Raw genomic sequence first — 23509 nt, forward strand, 5'->3', positions numbered from 1 at the left:
GAGGTACGATACACTTTGTTAGAAAAACAACTGGCTGCAGTGTATCACGCCTTGCTGGCTACAGAACCCATCACTGGACTGGCCCCAATAAAGGTAATAACCACCTATCTCATCTTGGGGTGGGTATGAGACTGCACCCAAAAGCCAAGGAGTGGTGTGGCAAAATGCCCTACACTGGCCAAGTGGGGTGCTTACCTACAGCAGTGTAGTACCCTCTCTAGTAGCCCCTTGAGTGAAGAACTACAATGCTTATTGGGCCAGTGACATATACTAGTGAAAATCAGGAAGAATTTAATTTAGAACCAGGAGTAGCAGAGAGTCCCTTTTGGGAGGGAAGAGCCCCTATGCCTGAAGATGCATGGTATACAGATGGCTCCAGCCATGGGCAGCCCCCAAAATGGAGAGCAATAGCTTTCCACCCCAAGACTGAGACAATATGGATGGAAGATAGTGAGGGGAAGTGCAGCCAGTGGGCAGAGTTGTGGGCTGTGTGGCTTGTGATCAGCCAGGAGCCCTTCCCTAGTTGTCTGCACTGACAGCTGGGCTGTCTATCAGGGCTTGACCCTGTGGCTACCAACCTCGTACCATGTCAACTGGCTGGTTGGTCACCAACTCCTTTGTGGGCAATAATTGTGGTAAGACTTTGGACCTGTGGTCAGACTAAAACAGTAATAGTATATCATGTGACAGGTCATTTGCCACTGGCATCCCCAGGAAATGATGAAGCAGATAAATTGGCCCAGATACGTTGGTTAGAAGGAAAACCTGCCTCTGAGGTAGCCCAATGGTTATATCAGCATTTTTCGCATGTGGGGCAAAAGACAATATGGGCTGTGTAGCCTGTTGGTGGGGCTTGCTTCTTACCTTTGAAGAAGTCAGCAGAGCTCAGCAGGAGTGTGTCAAATCCTCTAAAAGGGACTTATACTGAATTCCGCAGCAATGTGGGACAATAGCTAAGGGGTGGATACCCCTTGCCAGGTGGCAGATAAACTATATTGGGCCTCTGCCTGTGTCGGAAGGGTACCGATATTCCATGGCTGTGTAGACACAGCTACTGGACTTCTAGCTGCTTTTCCTACACATTGTACAGACCAACAGACAAACAAAAGAGGCCTGGAGCATCTCTTTGCAGCCTATGGCCAACTACAGGTAATTGATAGTGAGCAAGGAACCCATTTTACTGGACATGCACTACATGTATGGGTGTAACAGTCAGGAATCAAATGGAAGTTTCATGTGCCATACAATCCTACTGCAGCAGGCATGATAGAGAGGTACAATGGTTTAAGATCTGGACTGAACGAAGATATCAATAATCTTCAGGGATAGTCAGTCTGCTTATGGACAGTGCTAAAGCATATGAATAAGAAACCTGGAAAGTGAGCCCTGAGCCCCTTAGACAAATGCTAAGGCATATTGCTACCTCCCCTATACAACTGCAAGTAAAACAAAGGAAGAGTCATTGAAGCTGAGGTTTGGCCAGCAGAATAACATCTTGCTGCCAGCACCAACTGCACTGAACCCTGGAGACTCCATTGAGTGGATGTGGCCTTGGACCTTTTGACACATGGACCAACAATGGCTGGCTCTCCTGGCACCTTGGGGACAAAGCCTGGAAGCTGACCTCCTGTGTAACAGCAGTGTCTCCAAAGATCACAGTAGTAGAAACTGAATGACCAGAAGGTAGGAGCATCTTACTGGGGAGTTTTGTTTCATCATTACGGCCAGTGCATACACCTCCAGTAGCACTATATATAGACCCTTCAGTAACCCCCATGGGGGAAGAAGTAAAGGTATGGCATACTAGACCTGGAAGGAACCTCCTTCCTGCTACAGTCCTATCACAGGACCACTCTCTTGCATGCATCCTACCTGATGGACAAGATTTATCTATATTAGTATCATTAAAACATGTGTCTTATCACCCCTAAGGTCTTTGTGGATTGGGCACACACCCTAGCCAAAAAACTGCTACTCGCTGGGGTGCATGGAGCTCCCTATCCATACCACTACTAAGTGTGGGTCATTAACTCATCTGAGTAGAACTCGTGTTGAATATAGCTGGAATAACCTCCTCAGGCTTAAGGATTATTATAATTTTTGCTACCTGTATCAAAATTTTGTATCTTAATTTCTGTTATTATCTATATGTTGTTGTCATCCTCTGTTGCTGTTGTGGAATCTGATTACAATGCTCCAGCTTTCTCTCACAGGGACCATTGTGGAAGATTGAGAGTATGAAGACTGTGAGGCGAGAATCCTGGAGAGGTGGAATGCATATAAAGTGAAGGTTCCTATGGCCAGGATCCTCACTTGAACCTAAATTATTTGACGATGTAACTGGCCTGCTGCTTGGGCTACTGCTTCCACACCTGTAGGCAATCAACATTATTGACTGAGTCACTATATAAAGAGCTCTGCCCAGTGCTCTGGGAAGAGGCAGAGACAAAGAAGGATTACAGACCTGCAGACTGTTGGATGCAGATGTAATTCTAGTGCTCGACCTATCGCCAGGAGAACAAGCAGAGCAATAAACCGTTTCACCCCAAGAACATTCTATTGTCATTCCTTGGTCTCACTGAATTCATAGTGAATTTGCCTGGGGCTGAAATCCACTGACAAGACACCCTCAATTTCTCATTATTTCATCACAGGATATCAATATAGCTTACTAAAAATAAGGCAAGTCCACTCCTAAAAAGAAGACACTGTTCCTCAATATCTTTGACATGCCAGAATCATTGTACTGTCAAGAGCATTTCTCTCCACCAGGACATTTCCAAAGGTTACCAATGGGGAAATCTTCATCTATTGGGCTCTCGCATTTTGCCAGAGACTATATCACGCCCTCCACATTCCACTCAGGAAAGGGCCCTTTGTGCCAGCCAGAAAGTGAGTGAGCCAGTCCTAAGCCCCATTATACTGTCAGCTTCCCCAGACTTCACAATCTCAGTACGACCTATATCAGTTTAGGTCCTCCAAGAAGCAGATGCTAAGATGTGTTAGACATGCAAAAGATTTACTCGGGGGAGGATAACAGGAAGGGAGCAGGAGTGGATATGGAGACCCTTCAGACTTCCTTGCAGATATGACTCCTGCAAAAGGAGAGAAGAAAAGGATTGGTTGGGAAGAGGATCAAATCTCAGTGCAGTCCACAGAAAGTCTTGCCAAGCTGATGGAGAGCTCCCAAGAAAAGACTACCACTAGAAGAGCCCACAGCAGGCAGGCAAGGCCCAGATGGAACACCACACTGTGTTCAGTCAGTGGCTGGGAGCCACCAGGGAAGCATGGCTTCGGTGGGAGCACCCTGTGGCTCTAAGGTGAGGTAGGTGGAAACTGACAGTCAATCGTGACCACAGCGGTTCCTATGGAATGATGGTGTGCAGGGTGTAATTCCATCACTGCTCTATGTGATGTGTCCTACCCCAGTGTTTCTGAGGATCCTCAGACTAGAGTGCTTTTATCACATGTCTCTGGTTTTTGAATTCCTACTCCTGCTTAAGTACTCTGTCTCCCCTATTGGTCTCACCACCATTTTTCGACAACCCCAATGCTATCTGGGCATCTCTGCCCCAAATTTGAAGAAAGACCTTCACTTCATTCTACAAAGTGACATTACCACAGTGCTGTGAGAGGTAAGATATGTGACAACAGGGAAAACATTTGTGATAATGGGGACAATGCCAAGAGAGAAATGAACCATTTAAATTTTAATTTAGCTGTCATAAGTCCCCTGGTCCTTCCCTGCCACAAGGAATCTTTTACTAGTTTTTTTTCATCCCTCCCACAACCTACCCCTCCACCCCCCATTTCTCCTCCTGAGAAATATTTCCCATTCAATTCATTTATTATCTTAGTTTCTCAAAATTTTCCTTCTCCTGGGTTGTCAGAAGGAAAAAAATATCGGTATTCCTCTCTTTTGCATTCCGTTGTGTAGTTTGTGGACAGTTTTCTGTCTTTTATTTCAACTGCTACCTAAGATGAGGATCTGAAGTCTAACTAGGCATAACTAAAAAAGGGTTAATTAAAGTGTTTATTTTAAATATTGTAGCCAATCTGGGATTTCTGGTACTTTTTCATATCTTGGTTTTCACCCCTTTTGACTGAATTTCTATTTGTTAACAAATTATTAAAAACTCAGTCTCAAGATTAAACAGAAGGTTATGATAGAGGTAATCCAAAGATACAAGAAAACAAATAGCCATAAGCCACGTCCTTTTCTATGCAATACCTTATCTCAAGTTCATTTTCCAATCTATTGGTATTTTCATCTTTGAAGATAGGTAACATTCAGTAATGGCAAATGTACATAAAAAAGACTACATATCAATTTATGAACAGATGTAGGCATGTAGCCAACATGTATAAAAAGAAAATGTTTTAGGGAACTGATTCTTTGATGTGTAAGTTCTTTTGTAAGAATTTTTCTTTATCTCTCCCATGAAAAAAAACCTAGTTCAAAGCACAATCAGTCTTTCATGGAAAGGACAATGGATGGAAGCAATTTGAAGCAAATGCCCTTTGATTAAATAGATGACTATTTGACTTCTTAATAAATAATCAACATCAAAATAAAAGTCTAGATCTTTTCAAGTTCACATGTGTATGGTTTATTTTAGCAGCATTAAAATGGTATATGTACTTTGAACTGTATAGTTTAAATACTTTTAAAAGACTCCTTGGAAATAATTTTAAAATCACCCAACTTCACTCATGCACTAAAGCATGGAAAATTGAAAGCAAATCAATATCCCCAGAATATGTAATTGCCTTTCAGCATCACCTTATACCTGTAGCTTTTATTCTGAAACTACCCTTGTATGTAGTTTGTTTTGAAGTCACTTTTGATAGCGGGAGGTATGTGCTGCAATATACAGATAAGCAGAAAATGAACTGTGGATGAAAAAGCTATTAGTTCTAAAACTCAAAGAGAGTAACAGCCTCGGCACTGTCTGTTTTTCTTTTACTGATTTAAAATTTTCTCTCTTCCATATGCCATATGATTGCCCCAATTTTGAACAGCTTATTCTGCACTTGCATTAGTTTATTGCTATAAGGAATTTTTTCCTTACCTACAAGTTCCTTAGAAAAGTGATGATGTTCACACATCTTGTCTCCTAAAATGCCCCAGAAATGGCAGCTATGGACATGGGGCAGGAACTCTGGTTGCTTCCCAGCTGACAATGCCACTTAGCCCCTGCTTCAACCATGGCTGTTTCTTTAAAAGACAAAGTTTCATTTTCATCTCCAAGAGTCCAGACAAAGGTTCTCAGTGAGTTGATATTTTCCACTCAAGCAAGCACAAAGCATAAAAATACAAACAATAGCTCTGCACTCAAGCTTAATTCTAATTATGTAGTTCTCTGAGTAGGCATTAGCTGAGAAAAAAGAAATCTGCTTATGATCTGATTGTCCTTTGTTTATGGCAAAAAAAGAGATTTCTTAAATGGTTGGAATTATTAAACTAATATTAAACTATTAATAAACTAATATTAGTTTATGATTTTAAAAAATTAAGTTAAATTCGAAGTGAGAATGAAAAGTATAAATTCTCTTCATATCCCCTTGCCTAGTAAAATACTTTTTATGGTAGTAATCACATAACAGTTTTCTGTGTATATTTCATGACCATTTTATGCATTTACATATACACTGTATGTATGTATGTATGTAGTGGGTTGAATGATGTCCCCACAAAATTTATATCCACCAGGAATCTCAGAATGTGATCTTATTGCAGATGTGGCTAAGGTAAGGATTTTGAGATGAGATCATCCTGGATTAGAGCTCTAAATCAATGATGAGTATTCTTATAAGAAATGGAAAAGAAGACACAGACACACAGAAGGAAAACCATGTGAAGACAAAGGCATTAATTGGAGTGGTACTTCTATAAGCCAAGACACTGCAAGGATTATCTGCAGCCACCAGAACCTGAAGAGAGGCATGGAATAGATTGTCCCTCAGAGCTTCCAGAAGGAACCAACCCTACTGACACCTTGATTTCAGACTTGTGACTTCCAGAGCAGTGAAAGAATAAATACCTGTTATAGGAAAGGGAAAAAGATGTCAACATGAGAAGTGAGGCAGCAACCTCCTCCCAAAATCACATATAACATGAAAATATAGGAAATACAACTAATCCTGAAAGGGCAACCCAAAAACTGAAGAACAGAGGGCCTATACCTGGGGAAAAGAGAAGACCTCACAGAAAATGGTAAAGTAGCCAAGCCATGATCAAGCAGGACACAACACTCACCCGACCACAGCTCCTGGGCAGGAGGAAGAGAAACAGAGCAAGGAGGAAGTAGAAGCCAAGGACTGCTAAACACCCAGCCCTGAATATCTGCTCTGGGAGCATGAACCCACATTACATGGTGCTCTGGAGATCAGTGGGGTTGGAAAGCAAAGACAGGCAGAGTACTTGGAGTGCTAAAGGGGGAAATATTCCACAGAATTTGCTGCTCAGGAGAAAGGACAGGTGGAAAAAATCATCCTGGCACACTCAGCCCAGCAGGTTGGGAACATTCAGGAGCTTCAGACGCTCTGTGCCCCTGGCTAGCAATGCAGCACTGAGACCATCACAGCTATTTGAAGCCTGCTGCTCCTTCCTCTCGGCAGGTACCAGTCTGTACACCTGCTGCCCTCACCATCACACCAGGCCAGCTGGAGGGTGGCCCTGCCTACAGCAGCTACAGGGGCATAATGCAGACGCTCCTCCCTATGCACTCAGCACACTGGACCTGGCAGGGGAGGCAGGCGCTGAAGCTGGGAAGCAGGAAAGTTCTTTCCTCTTGGCAGGCACTGGTTCTGCTCACCTGTGACCCCCTGCCATTGTTCCAGGTACAGGGCAGCTCCAGAGAGTAGAGCTTCTGGGCACTAGAGGGTGCCACCTACACAAAGTTATTATTCCATAGGAATCACTAGAATAAAACACAAAAATTTTTTGTACAAACAAGGATCCCACAAACACCAGAAAGAGGGCTCAGTGAAATAGAAATCACCAATTTTCTTGATAAAGACTTCAAAATAAAAATCATAAACATGCTCACAGAGCTAAAGAAAAATGTTCAAGATCTCAGGGAGAACTTCAAAAAAGAGACAGAAACTTTGAAAAATACAGTATCTGAAATGAAACATGCAATGGAGGGATTTCAAAGCAGATCAGATGAGGCAGAAGAGACAGTAAATGAAAGAGAAATCAGAGAAGAGGAAAACAAAGAAGCCAAGGGACAGAGAGAAAAAAGATCTCCAGGAATGAAAGAATAATAAGACAACTCTGCAACCAAACAAAATGGAACGATATTTGCATTATAGGGGTACCAGAATAAGAGAGATAAGGGATAGAAAGTCTCTTTGAGTAAATAATTGCTGAAAACTTCCCAGTCTGAGGAAGGAAATAGTCTCTCAGATCATGGAAGTGCACAGATCTCCCAACACAAGGACCCTAGGAAGACAACACCAAGACATATAATAATTAAAATGGCAAAGATCAAGGACAAGGAGAGAGTACTGATAGCAACCAGAGAGAGAAAAAAGATCACTTATAAAGTAAATCCCATCAGGCTAACATCAGACTTCTCAGCAGAAACCTTACAGGCCAGAATGGAGTGGCATGATGTATTTAATGCAATGAAACAGAAGGGCCTCAAACAAAGAATACTCTCACCTGGAAATATTATCATTTAAATTTGAAGCAGGAATTCAACAATTTCCAGAGAAGCAAAAGTTGAGGGAATTTACCTCCCACAAACTGTCTCTACAGTGTATTTTAAAGGGGCTTCTCTAGATGGAAGTGCTCCTAAGGCTAAATAGTTATCACCAGAGAAAATAAAACCATGTTAAGGAAGTAGACCAATATATTACTAAGCAAATGCAAAATCAAATCAACTACCCACAAAATTGAAACTAGAGAGAAGAGGAAAACAAAATCAGTCACGGAATACACAAACAGTACAGAATATGACACCTAACATACAAACAGTGGAGGAGGAGGAAGGAGAAAAATAAAGAACCTATAGATTATGTTTGAAATAGCTTAGTAAGGGAGTTAAGTTAGACTGTTAGATAATAAGGAAGCTTCCCTTGAACCTTTGGTAACCACAAATCTAAAACCTGCAATGGCAATAAGTACATATCTATCAATAATCACCCTAAATGTAAATGGACTGAATGTACCAATCAAAGATGCAGAATTATAGCATGGATAAAAAACAAGAAACATCTATATTCTCTCTACAAGAAACTCACTTCAAATCCAAAGATATACACAGACTAAAAGTGAAGGGATGGAAAAAGATACTTTATGCAAATAATAATAGGGACAGAAAAACAGGCATAGCAGTACATATATCAGACAAGGTAGATTTCAAAACAAAGAAAGTAACAAGAGACAAAGAAGAACATTACATAATGATAAAGGGGTCAGTCCAACAAGAGGATATAACCATTATAAATATCTATGCACCAAACACAGGAGTACCTACATATGTGAAAGAAATACTAATAAAATTAAAGGGGGAAATAGAATTCAATGCATTCTTTTTGGAGACTTCAACACACCACTCACTCCAAAGGACAGATCAACCAGACAGAAAATAAATAAGGAGACAGAGGCACCAAATAACACATTAGAACAGATGGACATAACAGACATCTATAGTACACCCCACCCAAAAGCAGCAGGAGACACATTCTTCTCAAGTACACATGGATCATTTTCAAGAAGAGACCACATATTAGGCCACAAAAAGAGCCTCAGTAAATTCAGAAGGACTGAAATTGTACCAGCTTCTCAGACTACAAAGGTATGAAACTGGAAACAAATTATGCAAAGAAAACAAAAAAGCCTATAAACACACGAAGGCTTAACAACATATTCCTAAATAATCAATGGATCAATGACCAAATAAAAAAAGAGATCAAGCAATATATGGAGACAAATGAAAACAACAAATCAACAGCCAAAAATCTGTGGGATGCAGCAAAGGCCATTCTAAGAGGGAAGTATATTGTAATACAGGCTTACCTCAAGAAATAAGAACAGTCCCATATGAACAGTCTAAACTCACAAGTAATGACACTAGAAAAAGAACAAATGAGGCCCAAAGTAGGAGAAGGAGGAACATAATAAAGATCAGAGCATAAATAAATAAAATTGAAAAGAATAAGAAAACAGAATCAATAAAACTAGGAGCTGGTTCTTCAAGAAAATAAACAAACTAGATTAACCCCTACCCAGACTTATCAAGAAAAAAAGAGAGTGTATACACATAAACAGAATCAGAAATGAGAAAGGAAAAATCACTATGGACACCACAGAAATACAATAAATTGTTAGAAAATACTATGAAAAACTATATGCTAACAAATGGGATAACATTCTAGAAAAATACAACCTTCCAATACTGACCAAGGGAGAAACAGAAAATCTGAACAAATTACCAGCAATGTTAATTGAATTGGTAATAAAAAAACTACCTAAGAACAAAACTGCTAGATCAGATGGCTTCACCACAGAATTTTATCAAATATTTAGAGAAGACTTAATACCCATCCTCTTTAAAGTCTTCCAGAAAGTAGAAGTGGAAGGAATACTTCCAAACTCATTCAAGGAGGCCAGCATCACTCTAATACCAAAACCAGACAAAGACACGACAAAAAAAGAAATGACTACTAACCAAGAAGGTGAAAAGCCTATACCCTGAAAACTTCATGACACTCATGAGAGAAATTTAAAAAGACACCAATAAATGGAAACAGATTCCATGCTCATGGATAGGAAGAATTAATATTGTCAAAATGGCCATCCTGCCTAAAGTAATCTACAGATTCCATGCAATCCTTATCAAAACACCAACAGCATTCTTCAACAAACTAGAACAAATAGGTCTAAAATTCATATGGAAGTACAAAAGACCCTGAGTAGCCAAAGCAATCCTGAGAAGGAAGAGCAAAGCTGGGGGATTTTACTCCCTGACTTCAAGCTCTACTACAAAGCTATAGTAATCAAGATAATTTGATACTGACACAAGAACTGACCCATAGATCAATGGAATAGAATAGAGAGCCCAGATATAAATACACACATATATGGCCAATTAATATACGATAAAGAAGCCATGGATATATAATAGGGAAATGACAGCCTCTTCAACAACTTATGTTGGCAAAACTGGGCAGCTACATGTGAGAGGATGAAACTGGATTATTGTCTAACTCCATACACAAAAGTAAACTTGAAATGGATCAAAGACCTGAATTTAAGCATGAAACTATAAAACTCATAGAAGAAAACATAGGCAAAAATCTCTTGAATACAAATGTGAGTAATTTTTTCCTGAACACATCTCCTTGGGCAAGGGAAACAAAAGCAAAAATGAATGAATGGAACTGCATTAAACTAAAAACCTTCTTCACAGCAAAGGATACCATCAGCAGAACAAGAAGGCATCCTATAGTATGGGAAAATATATTCCTAAATGACATATCTGACAAGGGGTTAACATCCAAAATATATAAAGAACTCACATGCTTCAACACCCAAAAAGCAAATAACCTGATTAAAAAATGGGCAGTGGATCTGAACAGACACTTCTCCAAAGAAGAAATTCAGATCGCCAACAGGCACATGAAAAGATTCTCTACATCATTAATTATCAGGTAAATGCAAATTAGAACCACAATAAGATATCCCCTCACACCAGTTAGGATGGCCAACATTGAAAAGACAAGGAACAACAAATGCTGGTGAGGATATGAAGAAAGAGGAACCGTCCTACACTGTTGGTGGGAATGTAAATTAGTTCAACCATTGTGAAAAGCAATAGGGAAGTTCCTCAAAAAACTGAAAATAGAAATACCATTTGACCCAGGAATTCCACTCCTAGGAATCTACATAAAGAAAACAAGTTCCCTGATTCAAAAAGACATATGCACCGCTATGTGTACTGCAGCACTATTTGCAATAGCCAAGAAATGGAGCAACCTAAGTGTCCATCTGTAGATGAATGGATAAAGAAGATGTAGTATATATACACAATGGAATATTATTCAGCCATAAGAAGAAAACAAATCCTACCTTTTGCAACAACATGGATGAAGCTAGAGGGTATTATGCTCAGTGAAATAATCCAGGCGGAGAAAGACAAGTATCAAATGATTTCACTCATTTGTGGATTATAAAAAGCAAAACTGAAGGAACAAAACAGCAGCAGATTTACAGACTCCAAGAAGGGAGTAGCAGCAGTTACCACAGGACAGGGTTGATAATGCTGGGTTGGGAGGGGTGGAGAAGGGGATTAAGGGCCATTATAATTAGCACTCACAATATAGGTAGGTCACGGGGAAGGCAGTAGAGCACTGAGAAGACAAGTAATGACTCTATAGCATCTCAGTACATGGATGGACAATGACTGCAATGGGGTGGGGGAACTTGATAATATGGGTGAATGTTGAAACCACTGTGTTGCTTATGTGAAAACTTTGTAAGATTGTATATCAATGACACCTTAATTCAAAAAAAGAAAGAAAGAAACATCCATGAAAAAAAAAAGAATATCTGTTGTTTTAAGTCACTGAGTTTGTGGTCATTTGTTATGGCAGCCCTAGTTAACTAATACAGTCCATAATTATTTATGCACACACACACAAATATTGTTTTGGAAATTTTCCGTAAGGATCAGTTGTTCTCAATAGAAGCATATAGAAACATATGAAGGTGGTTTGGGTTTCAAATAATTGAAGGATGCTACAGGCTTTGCGTGGGCAACCTTTATACCAGTCACACACAATTGTTCAGCCTTCTGCATGACTTTTTTTTTTTTTTTAATAATTATTTTTTATTGAAGGGTACTTGACGCACAGTATTATATTACATTAGTTTCAAGTGTACAACACAGTGGTAGAACATTTATATACATAATTCTAGGTTCCAGCTATCACCCTACCAAGCTGTTACAAGACTATATTCCTTATGCTATACATTACATCCCGGTTACTTATTTATTTTACCATTGGAAGTCAGTCCTTTTTTTTTTTTTTTTTTTGAGGGCATCTCTCATATTTATTGATCAAATGGTTGTTAACGACAATAAAATTCTGTATAGGGGAGTCAGTGCTCAATGCACAATCATTAATCCACCCCAAGCCTAATTTTCGTCAGTCTCCAATCTTCTGAGGCATAACAAACAAGTTCTTACATGGAGAACAAATTCTTACATAATGAATAAGTTACATAGTGAACAGTACAAGGGCAGTCATCACAGAAACTATCAGTTTTGTCATGCATTATGAACTCTAAACAGTCAGTTCAAATATGAATACTCATTTGGTTTTTATACTTGATTTATATGTGGATATCACATTTCTCTCTTTATTATTATTATTTTTAATAAAATGCTGAAGTGGTAGGTAGATACAAGATAAAGGTAGAAAGCATAGTTTAGTGTTGTAAGAGAGCAAATGTAGATGATCAGGTGTGTGCCTGTAAACTATGTGTTAGTCCAAGCTAGACCAGGGCAATAAAACATCCACGTATGCAGAAGATTTCTCTCAGAACAGTGGGGGTGAGGTTCTAAGCCTCACCTCTGTTGATCCCCAATTTCTCACCTGATGGCCCTCCTGCAACTGTGCCTGTCTTAGGTTGATCCTCCCTTGAGGAATCTTACCCGTCTCTGGCTAACCAGTCATCTTCCGGGGCCATACAGGGAAATGTGAAGTTGGTAAGTGAGAGGGAAGCCTTATTGTTTGAAAAGGTTAGCTTTTTACTTCTTTGCATATTTATGCCCTGTGGCTTCTATGCCCAGCATTTGTCTTGAGGTGTCTTTACGACTTGGAGGAGTTATGATACTCGGTAAATTTGATATGAGGCACGAATTCTATTTAAGGGTTGTAATTAGGAAGGAAGAAGAAAAGCTATAGAAGTAGCAGGCGGAAGAAAACATGGGAAGATTGATTATTTCTTTGACATATCTTCTTGTAGAGTAACTTCAGCATGTATAGGTTTTAAGCTACTACTTAAATTGCGCACACACATTCACATAATAGGAGTATAGTTACATAACCAAAGCATATCTGTAATTACCAGCCATCTCCAGTGAAACCAAGGAAACCAGTTAGGCACCTTAGGCATTTGTGAAAACTTATGTATGATATGGTGGATATTGTCCAACTGAACTTGAACAGTCTGAGAGAAATCAGACAAATTAAAACAACCCATTCCTGGGGACTGTTCACATGCCATATGTTCTTTTAACAGTAAATAGTCTGTAGTTGTAAGATTTTGGAGCGCTACAATTTGCACTTCTCCAAATTCTTGGTTGAGTTCCAACAGTATAGATCCAGTCAAATTTGTTGTTTTACTGTATGCACAGGCCAGCTTAGATATCTCCTTCCTCATTCCCATGGCAAGTCCAGGAACTGGTGGGATGAGTGCATCTACAGCTGTAGCAGTGCGTGGATCTTTGTTGGGGTTTTTTGATGATCATCTTCTGGCATGAGTCTTCCAGAGAGTGCTGATGTTGGAAGTTCTTTTTCATATCGTATCTTAGTTCATTTTCGGGGTAGCCCAATTAGGCTTTGATCCTCTGTATAAACACAAACAGACCCTTTGCCTACACTTTTATATGCCCTTTATACCCTTGTGTAGAACTCGTTGGAGGTTACCACACAGGAACTGCACTTTTTTTTTTTTGCTTTGTTTTTGGTATCACTAATCTACACTTACATGACGAATATTATGTTTACTAGGTTCTCCCCTATACCATGTCTCCCCTATAAACCCCTTTACAGTCACTGTCCATCAGCATAGCAAAATGTTGTAGAATCACTACTTGCCTTCTCTGTGTTGTACAGCCCTCCCTTTTCTCCTACCCCCACATGCATGTTAATCTTAATATCCCCCTACTTCTCCCCCGCTTATCCCTCCCTACCCACCCATCCTCCCCAGTCCCTTTCCCTTTGGTACCTGTTAGTCCATTCTTGAGTTCTGTGATTCTGCTGCTGTTTTGTTCCTTCAGTTTTTCCTTTGTTCTTATATTCCACAGATAAGTGAAATCATTTGGTATTTCTCTTTCTCTGCTTGGCTTGTTTCACTGAGCATAATACCCTCCAGCTCCATCCATGTTGCTGCAAATGATTGGATTTGCCCTTTTCTTATGGCTGAGTAGTATTTCCATTGTGTATATGTACCACATCTTCTTTATCCATTCATCTATTGATGGACATTTAGGTTGCTTCCAATTCTTGGCTATTGTAAATAGTGCTGCAATAAACATAGGGGTGCATCTGTCTTTCTCAAACTTGATTGCTGCGTTCTTAGGGTAAATTCCTAGGAGTGGAATTCCTGGGTCAAATGGTAAGTCTGTTTTGAGCATTTTGATGTACCTCCATACTGCTTTCCACAATGGTTGAACTAACTTACATTCCCACCAGCAGTGTAGGAGGGTTCCCCTTTCTCCACAGCCTCGCCAACATTTGTTGTTGTTTGTCTTTTGGATGGCAGCCATCCTTACTGGTGTGAGGTGATACCTCATTGTAGTTTTAATTTGCATTTCTCTGATAATTAGCGATGTGGAGCATCTTTTCATGTGTCTGTTGGCCATCTGTATTTCTTTTTTGGACAACTGTCTGTTCAGTTCCTCTGCCCATTTTTTAATTGGGTTATTTGTTTTTTGTTTGTTGAGGCGTGTGAGCTCCTTATATATTCTGGACGTCAAGCCTTTATCGGATGTGTCATTTTCAAATATATTCTCCCATATTGTAGGGATCCTTCTTGTTCTATTGATGGTGTCTTTTGCTGTACAGAAGCTTTTCAGCTTAATATAGTCCCACTTACTCATTTTTGCTGTTGTTTTCCTTGCCCGGGGAGATATGTTCAAGAAGAGGTCACTCATGTTTATGTCTAAGAGGTTTTCGCCTATGTTTTCTTCCAAGAGTTTAATGGTTTCATGGCTTACATTCAGGTCTTTGATCCATTTTGAGTTTACTTTTGTATATGGGGTTAGACAATGGTCCAGTTTCATTCTCCTACATGTAGCTGTCCAGTTTTGCCAGCACCACCTGTTGAAGAGACTGTCATTTCGCCATTGTATGTCCATGGCTCCTTTATCAAATATTAATTGACCATATATGTCTGGGTTAATGTCTGGATTCTCTAGTCTGTTCCATTGGTCTGTGACTCTGTTCTTGTGCCAGTACCAAATTGTCTTGATTACTATGGCTTTATAGTAGAGCTTGAAGTTGGGGAGTGAGATCCCCCCTACTTTATTCTTCTTTCTCAGGATTGCTTTCGCTATTCGGGGTCTTTGGTGTTTCCATATGAATTTTTGAATTATTTGTTCCAGTTCATTGAAGAATGTTGCTGGTAGTTTCATAGGGATTGCATCAAATCTGTATATTGCTTTGGGCAGGATGGCCATTTTAACGATATTAATTCTTCCTAGCCACAAGCATGGGATGAGTTTCCATCTGTTAGTGTCCCCTTTAATTTCTCTTAAGAGTGACTTGTAGTTTTCAGAGTATAAGTCTTTCACTTCTTTGGTTAGGTTTATTCCTAGGTATTTTATTTTTTTTGATGCAATTGTGAATGGAGTTGTTTTCCTGATTTCTCTTTCTGTTGGTTCATTGTTAGTATATAGGAAAGCCACAGATTTCTGTGTGTTGATTTTGTATCCTGCAACTTTGCTGTATTCCGATATCAGTTCTAGTAGTTTTGGGGTGGAGTCTTTAGGGTTTTTTATGTACAGTATAATGTCATCTGCAAATAGTGACAGTTTAACTTCTTCTTTACCAATCTGGATTCCTTGTATTTCTTTATTTTGTCTGATTGCCATGGCTAGGACCTCCAGTACTATGTTAAATAACAGTGGAGAGAGTGGGCATCCCTGTCTAGTTCCCGATCTCAGCGGAAATGCTTTCAGCTTCTCGCTGTTCAATATAATGTTGGCTGTGGGTTTATCATAGATGGCCTTTATTATGTTGAGGTACTTGCCCTCTATTCCCATTTTGCTGAGAGTTTTTAACATGAATGGATGTTGAACTTTGTCAAATGCTTTTTCAGCATCTATGGAGATGATCATGTGGTTTTTGTCTTTCTTTTTGTTGATGTGGTGGATGATGTTGATGGACTTTCGAATGTTGTACCATCCTTGCATCCCTGGAATGAATCCCACTTGGTCATGGTGTATGATCCTTTTGATGTATTTTTGAATTCGGTTTGCTAATATTTTGTTGAGTATTTTTGCATCTACGTTCATCAGGGATATTGGTCTGTAGTTTTCTTTTTTGGTGGGGTCTTTGCCTGGTTTTGGTATTAGGGTGATGTTAGCTTCATAGAATGAGTTTGGGAGTATCCCCTCCTCCTCTATTTTTTGGAAAACTCTAAGGAGAATGGGTATTATGTCTTCCCTGTATGTCTGATAAAATTCCGAGGTAAATCCATCTGGCCCGGGGGTTTTGTTCTTTGGTAGTTTTTTGATTACCTCTTCAATTTCGTTGCTGGTAATTGGTCTGTTTAGATTTTCTGTTTCTTCCTGGGTCAATCTTGGAAGGTTATATTTTTCTAGGAAGTTGTCCATTTCTCCTAGGTTTCCCAGCTTGTTAGCATATAGGTTTTCATAGTATTCTCCAATAATTCTTTGCATTTCCGTGGGGTCCGTCGTGATTTTTCCTTTCTCGTTTCTGATACTGTTGATTTGTGTTGACTCTCTTTTCTTCTTAATAAGTCTGGCTAGAGGCTTATCTGTTTTGTTTATTTTCTCAAAGAACCAGCTCTTGGTTTCATTGATTTTTGCTATTGTTTTATTCTTCTCAATTTTATTTATTTCTTCTCTGATCTTTATTATGTCCCTCCTTCTGCTGACCTTAGGCCTCATCTGTTCTTCTTTTTCCAATTTCGATAATTGTGACATTAGACCCTTCATTTGGGATTGCTCTTCCTTTTTTAAATATGCTTGGATTGCTATATACTTTCCTGTTAAGACTGCTTTTGCTGTGTCCCACAGAAGTTGGGGCTTAGTGTTGTTGTTGTCATTTGTTTCCATATATTGCTGGATCTCCATTTTGATTTGGTCATTGATCCATTGATTATTTAGGAGCGTGTTGTTAAGCCTCCATGTGTTTGTGAGCCTCTTTGCTTTCTTTGTACAGTTTATTTCTAGTTTTATGCCTTTGTGGTCTGAAAAGTTGGTTGGTAGGATTTCAATCTTTTGGAATTTTCTGAGGCTCTTTTTGTGGCCTAGTATGTGGTCTATTCTGGAGAATGTTCCATGTGCACTTGAGAAGAATGTATATCCCGCTGCTTTTGGATGTAGAGTTCTATAGATGTCTATTAGGTCCATCTGCTCTACTGTGTTGTTCAGTGCTTCCGTGTCCTTACTTATTTTCTGCCCAGTGGATCTATCCTTTGGGGTGAGTGGTGTGTTGAAGTCTCCTAGAATGAATGCATTGCAGTCTATATCCCCCTTTAGTTCTGTTAGTATTTGTTTCACATATGCTGGTGCTCCTCTGTTGGGTGCATATATATTTAGAATGGTTATATCCTCTTGTTTGACTGAGCCCTTTATCATTATGTAGTGGCCTTCTTTATCTCTTGTTACTTTCTTTGTTTTGAAGTCTATTTTGTCTGATATTAGTACTGCAACCCCTGCTTTCTTCTCACTGTTGTTTGCTTGAAATATGTTTTTCCATCCCTTGACTTTTAGTCTGTACATGTCTTTGGGTTTGAGGTGAGTTTCTTGTAAGCAGCATATAGATGGGTCTTGCTTTTTTATCCATTCTGTTACTCTGTGTCTTTTGATTGGTGCATTCAACCCATTAACATTTAGGGTGACTATTGAAAGATATGTACTTATTGCCATTGCAGGCTTTAAATTCGTGGTTACCAAAGGTTCAAGGTTAGCCTCTTTAGTATCTTACTGCCTAACTTAGCTCGCTTATTGAGCTGTTATATACACTATCTGGAGATTCTTTTCTTCTCTCCCTTCTTGTTCCTCCTCCTCGATTCTTCATATGTTGGGTGTTTTGTGCTGTGCTCTTTCTAGGAGTGCTCCCATCTAGAGCAGTCCCTGTAAGATGTTCTGTAGAGGTGGTTTGTGGAAAGCAAATTCCCTCAGCTTTTGTTTGTCTGGGAATTGTTTAATCCCACCGTCATATTTGAATGATAGTCGTGCTGGATACAGTATCCTTGGTTCAAGGCCCTTCTGTTTCATTGTATTAAATATATCATGCCATTCTCTTCTGGCCTGTAGGGTTTCTGTTGAGAAATCTGACGTTAGCCTGATGGGTTTCCCTTTATAGGTGACCTTTTTCTCTCTAGCTGCCTTTAACACTCTTTCCTTGTCCTTGATCTTTGCCATTTTAATTATTATGTGTCTTGGTGTTGCCCTTCTTGGATCCTTTCTGTTGGGGGTTCTGTGTATTTCCGTGGTCTGTTCGATTACTTCCTCCCCCAGTGTGGGGAAGTTTTCAGCAATTATTTCTTCTAAGATACTTTCCATCTCTTTTCCTCTCTCTTCTTCTTCTGGGACCCCTATAATACGGATATTGTTCCTTTTGGATTGGTCACACAGTTCTCTTAATATTGTTTCATTCCTGGAGATCCTTTTGTCTCTCTCTATGTCAGCTTCTATGCGTTCCTGTTCTCTGATTTCAATTCCATCAATGGCCTCTTGCATTCTATCCATTCTGCTTATAAACCCTTCCAGAGTTTGTTTCATTTCTGCGATCTCCTTTCTGGCATCTGTGATCTCCTTCCGGACTTCATCCCATTTCTCTTGCGTATTTCTCTGCATCTCTGTCAGCATGTTTATGATTCTTATTTTGAATTCTTTTTCAGGAAGACTGGTTAGGTCTGTCTCCTTCTCTGGTGTTGTCTCTGTGATCTTTGTCTGCCTGTAGCTTTGCCTTTTCATGGTGATAGGAATAGTCTGCAGAACTGGGACGAGTGACGGCTGGAAGGACTTCCTTTCTTGTTGGTTTGTGGCCCTCCTCTCCTGGGAGAACAGCGACCTCTAGTGGCTTGTGCTGCGCAGCTGCATGCAGACAGGGCTTCTGCTTCCTGCCCGGCTGCTATGGAGTTAATCTCCGCTGTTGCTGTGGGCGTGGCCTAGCTCCGGCAGCTACTCCAAAATGGTGGAGTCACGTTGGAGCAGGAGCTGCTGGGAGGCTATTTATCTCCGTAAGGGGCCTCCCTGCTCCCTGCAGCCCAGGGGTTAGGGTGCCCAGAGATCCCGGATTCCCTACCTCTGGATTAAGTGACCCGCCCTGCCCCTTTAAGACTTCCAAAAAGCACCCGCCAAAACAAAACAACGCCCACCAAAAAGAAAGAAAAAAAATTTTTTTTAATTAAAAAAAAAAAAAAAAAAAAGTTTTTAATTAAAAAAAAAGGTGGTCGTTCGTTTTTCTTTATTCTCCGGTGCCAGCCTCAGGCCTCTGCTCACCGGTCGGTCTTTCTGCCCTGTTTCCCTAGTATTGGGGTCCCTATCCCTTTAAGACTTCCAAAAAGCGCTCGCCAAAACAAAACAGCAAAAAAGCAAAAAAAAATGGTCGTGCGCTTTTCTTATGTCCTCTGTAGCCCAGCCTCCAGTGCCTGCTCACTGTTCTTGCTGCCCTGTTTTCCTAGTATCGAGCGCCCTGCACTCTGGCCCGGATGGCTGGGGCTGGGTGTTCGGCAGTCCTGGGCTCCGTCTCCCTCCCGCTCTGCCTGCTTTTCTCCCGCCGGGAGCTGGGGGGAGGGGCGCTCGGCTCCCGCGGGGACGGGGCTTGTATCTTACCCCCTTCGCGAGGCGCTGAGTTCTCTCAGGTGCGGATGTGGTCTGGATATTGTCCTGTGTCCTCTGGTCTTTATTCTAGGAAGGGTTGTCTTTGTTATATTTTCATAGATATATGTGGTTTTGGGAGGAGATTTCCGCTGCTCTACTCATGCCGCCATCTTCCGCCCCTCTCCTGCATGACTTTTGAATGTCTTACCAGACATTTATGTAGGTAAATAAACCAATTATAATCATTTAAGGCAAGAACCTTATGTTATACAAGTGAACACAAAGAATTTTTGCATAGTTTTAATATAAAACATTTTCTGAATTTTGTTAGAAATTCAATTACTGTAAAGTGAGAGCTGTTTTTTTCTTTTTTCTTTTTCTTTCTGTTTTGGTTTGGAATCACTCTGATGGACTAGCACGTCTGCATTTGTAGCTGTTGCCTCAAGGCATCTGACAGTGTCATTTTACCTCTAATTTCATTATGCCTAAACATTTACATAATTAAATGGATATTGTATTAATCAGATTTTTCCTGATTAGAATGAAGAGATTTATTATAAGGAACTGGCTCATGTGATTTGGAGGCTGACAAATCCCACCATCTGCAGGTGAGCCGGCAAGCTGGAGAAGGTGGTAGGTTTAGACGGTAGCTTAGGAAAATGCTGTGCTAACTTGTATTATTTGATTATTGGAAATAAGGAAAAGAAAATGGAACAGGACTGATGGAGTTTTAAAGCAATGATCATGTTTAAATATGCATGATTTTCTGACCTGCACATATCAGCTTTCCACATCCCAAAGAGTGGTAGTATATTCATGGACTATGTGAGGAAACTTCAGGTGTAGGGATGGAACTCCGGATCACAGGGTTAGTAATAATAGTACAAATGATAGTTAGCACTTATTATTATTTCACATTTACTTTTTATTCATTGTAAGATTTCAAATCTTGTCTGTATCGATGACTACCTGTGTAAACTTGAGCAAGCTACTTAGCTGCTCTAGACCTTACTTTCTTTATCCAATAGGTTTGTACTGTACGTTTCAGTTCTGGAAGCTGTGTCAAATGAACTGCCATGGTTTCCCCCACTTTACTTTAAAGGAGGCTGCACAGTTGTAGATAATGCCTGTTAGAAGATGTGGACACTTACCCAGCCCACCACCCCCACCGCAGACATAACCCCCTTAATTTCTTTAAGGTTGCTGGCAAGATACAGGAACGTATCACAGAAAACTGTGTTCAACAGAACACAGAAAACTGCCTTTCTGCTTGAAACTAGGGAAAAGGGGAAAACAGGAAAAATAATGTCTCAACAAATCATCCTGTCATACAAGCATGAAGAATTCTAAGCAATGTAACTCCAAAACGTCTTGCTCTAACTGTATGGTATTCTGTGCCTTTTAAGATATGGTATGACAAACAATTTTTTACAATCTGCAAATGATTCTTTGAAATGTATCCTTTTACTCTTTTTTTTTTTTTTTTACAAAGTAGGGGAGAGCTCATTTTTGTTAACAAATAGAAGTAACACAATTCATATGTCAGTTTTGTTCGTTTAAAAGGTTTGGGGACATGAAAGTGCCCGAAAATTCCAACAGGCTGTTAGAATCAAATGGGTCAGGACAGCTTCTTCAGCAGTTGAATATCACTTTATATAACACTTTTTGCCTATAAATGAAGGCCTTGTTCTATAACTGGTCTGGATGTTTCTGATTTTATTAAAACTATACTGAGAAGCTGGTTTGCTGTGAATTCCTGCCTTGTGGCTAAAGGTACACAAAGTCAATACAGTGCCTGAGCAGCCATTAGGTCTCACACCACCCACGTCCCAGGTGGAATTAAATGTCCTCAAGTAGGCTGTTTTGAAATTCTAGTTTTTAAAGCATGCTTTTCAAAGCAGCAAAGTACAAACGACCGTGTGTACATTTACTGCACTATGCAACCTGTATATAAAAGCTATATTGAACATTTATGAGGGTTCTCCTCTGAAAACCTGCAGATCATAATAGAAAGTATGTTTTTGCATTTTTACCAAAACCTCAGGCTCCAATAAGCTGAGGGCTTGATGGAGCCAATAAGTAAAAAGAGGGAACTGGTTACCACAATATATAGATTTCCTGGCACAAATAAATCTTTTTCACTCACTTAGGCCTCAAGGCAAAGGAATGAAAGAATCCGAGCAGTTCCAGAACCCTTTGCCTACGTCTGCCCATGCCTCTGCTCTTTTTCTTTTCAGAGAGCAAGTTAGAAGAAGCAAAGCAGGCAGTGCCCATGGGTTTTGAAAAATAGGGTGAAGTGGAATCCTGAGAGCCTCTTTCATCTTTTCCATCACATGTCTAATACATTCCCTTGACTTTGAAATTTCAGAACTATTGCACATTGTTCAAACAGCAAAGGTCTAATTATAAATATCTCCAAATGTTTGCATTAAGTAAATTAACTTGTTTCCAAGGTAATCTAGAAAGAAAGATTCATTGCACTTACCATTTGAAAGTATTTAAATATACTTGATTTCCTCCCAACTGTCTTTTTCTAACAGTCGGGGTCCAAATAGGAAACCACTCTATTTTCTTTTCAAAGAGAAATCAATTCAGGGAATTGGTTGGATGACAGAAGAGCTGGAAGCCAAACAAAAGATAGTGAAGCCACCCAGAGATTAACAACAGCTGAGAGAGACAAAGGGAGGCAGGGGGTTTCCAGAGCCCAGAGTCAGGGTCACCAGACAGTAGAGGACACTGCAGCAGACCTGTCCCGTGGAGCTGGGCCAAAGGGGAGATACAGCCACTGCTGGAGAAGCCACTCAAATCAGAGAGCTGTCCTGTGGGCTTCCTTCCTGCTGCACTCCACTCTTCACCCCACCCCACAACCTCTCACCAGAATCTCACATTGCCCAAAAGCCAGAAGCCATCTGACACGGGAGTCTGAGAATCACAGCCTACCAGGCAGAGGTGAGCCCCACTGCCACAGAGAGCAGAGGAGGGGATGGGAAATGATCTGAGGACACAGTGAGATCAGTTTCCTTGACCATTCTCTTGACTTCTCAAAGTCAAAGAAAAAGATATATCTGATCTGACATCTCTAGCTTATTGGATAACAGGGGTGGTAAGGTTCTGAAGGCTGCAGCAGCGGGACTCCACCTGACCTCTCCCTGCAGCATCACCAGTCTCTCTCTCCATAGCTCTTCTGGCCAAAGCTCTGTCCGGCGGACCCAGGGCAGGCTCCTCCAGGGGACCAGTTGCCTTTCTCTGAATTTTCTTGACGTTCTTTCAGTATTTCCTCATAGGTACACAGGAACTATTATTCAGTATTTCATGAGCTGTCATGAGGAAAAATGGCTGTAGGGTGAGTAAACAAACAGGGTGCCTTTGCCACAGGTGCTTCCAGAGCTCTGAGATAGAGAGAGAGAAAAGAAAGAAAAAAGTAACGTGACTGAGTGGTGAGTTCTATTTCCTGTCCTCTCAGGGAAGTACCTAGAGTAAAAACACCTTTCCCTTTCTTACTGCTTTCTTCTCCTTTTTAAGGAAAAAAGATACACCTAAGAGGAATATTTGGACTATCTAAGGGTGAGAAACAAGGGCTGTTCAGCAGAAAACAGCTGGAACATATCTGCAATGGGAGTGGACAAAAACGCTCTTTCTGTGCCATCAGTGAGCTGTTGCTGTGAGAAAGCCAAAATAGCAACCACTTTATCGCCAAAACAATTCTCCCTGAAGCCAGTTCCCAGCTTCCCATGCACAGCGAGGACACT

General features: G+C 40.3%; 1 long non-coding RNA gene across 1 annotated transcript; it reads right to left on the bottom strand.

The window, feature by feature from the left end:
- Window positions 1-3007: 3007 nt before the first annotated feature.
- Window positions 3008-22612, bottom strand: LOC118928005 (uncharacterized). The gene is made up of 3 exons (XR_005031038.2): window positions 22246-22612; window positions 5073-5218; window positions 3008-3095 (listed from the first exon to the last, which is right to left on the bottom strand). It is a non-coding gene; the product is annotated as an uncharacterized LOC118928005 (long non-coding RNA).
- Window positions 22613-23509: the final 897 nt, after the last annotated feature.

Source organism: Manis pentadactyla, chromosome 11 (genome assembly GCF_030020395.1).
Source record: "Manis pentadactyla isolate mManPen7 chromosome 11, mManPen7.hap1, whole genome shotgun sequence".
Taxonomy (NCBI): Eukaryota; Metazoa; Chordata; class Mammalia; order Pholidota; family Manidae; genus Manis; species Manis pentadactyla.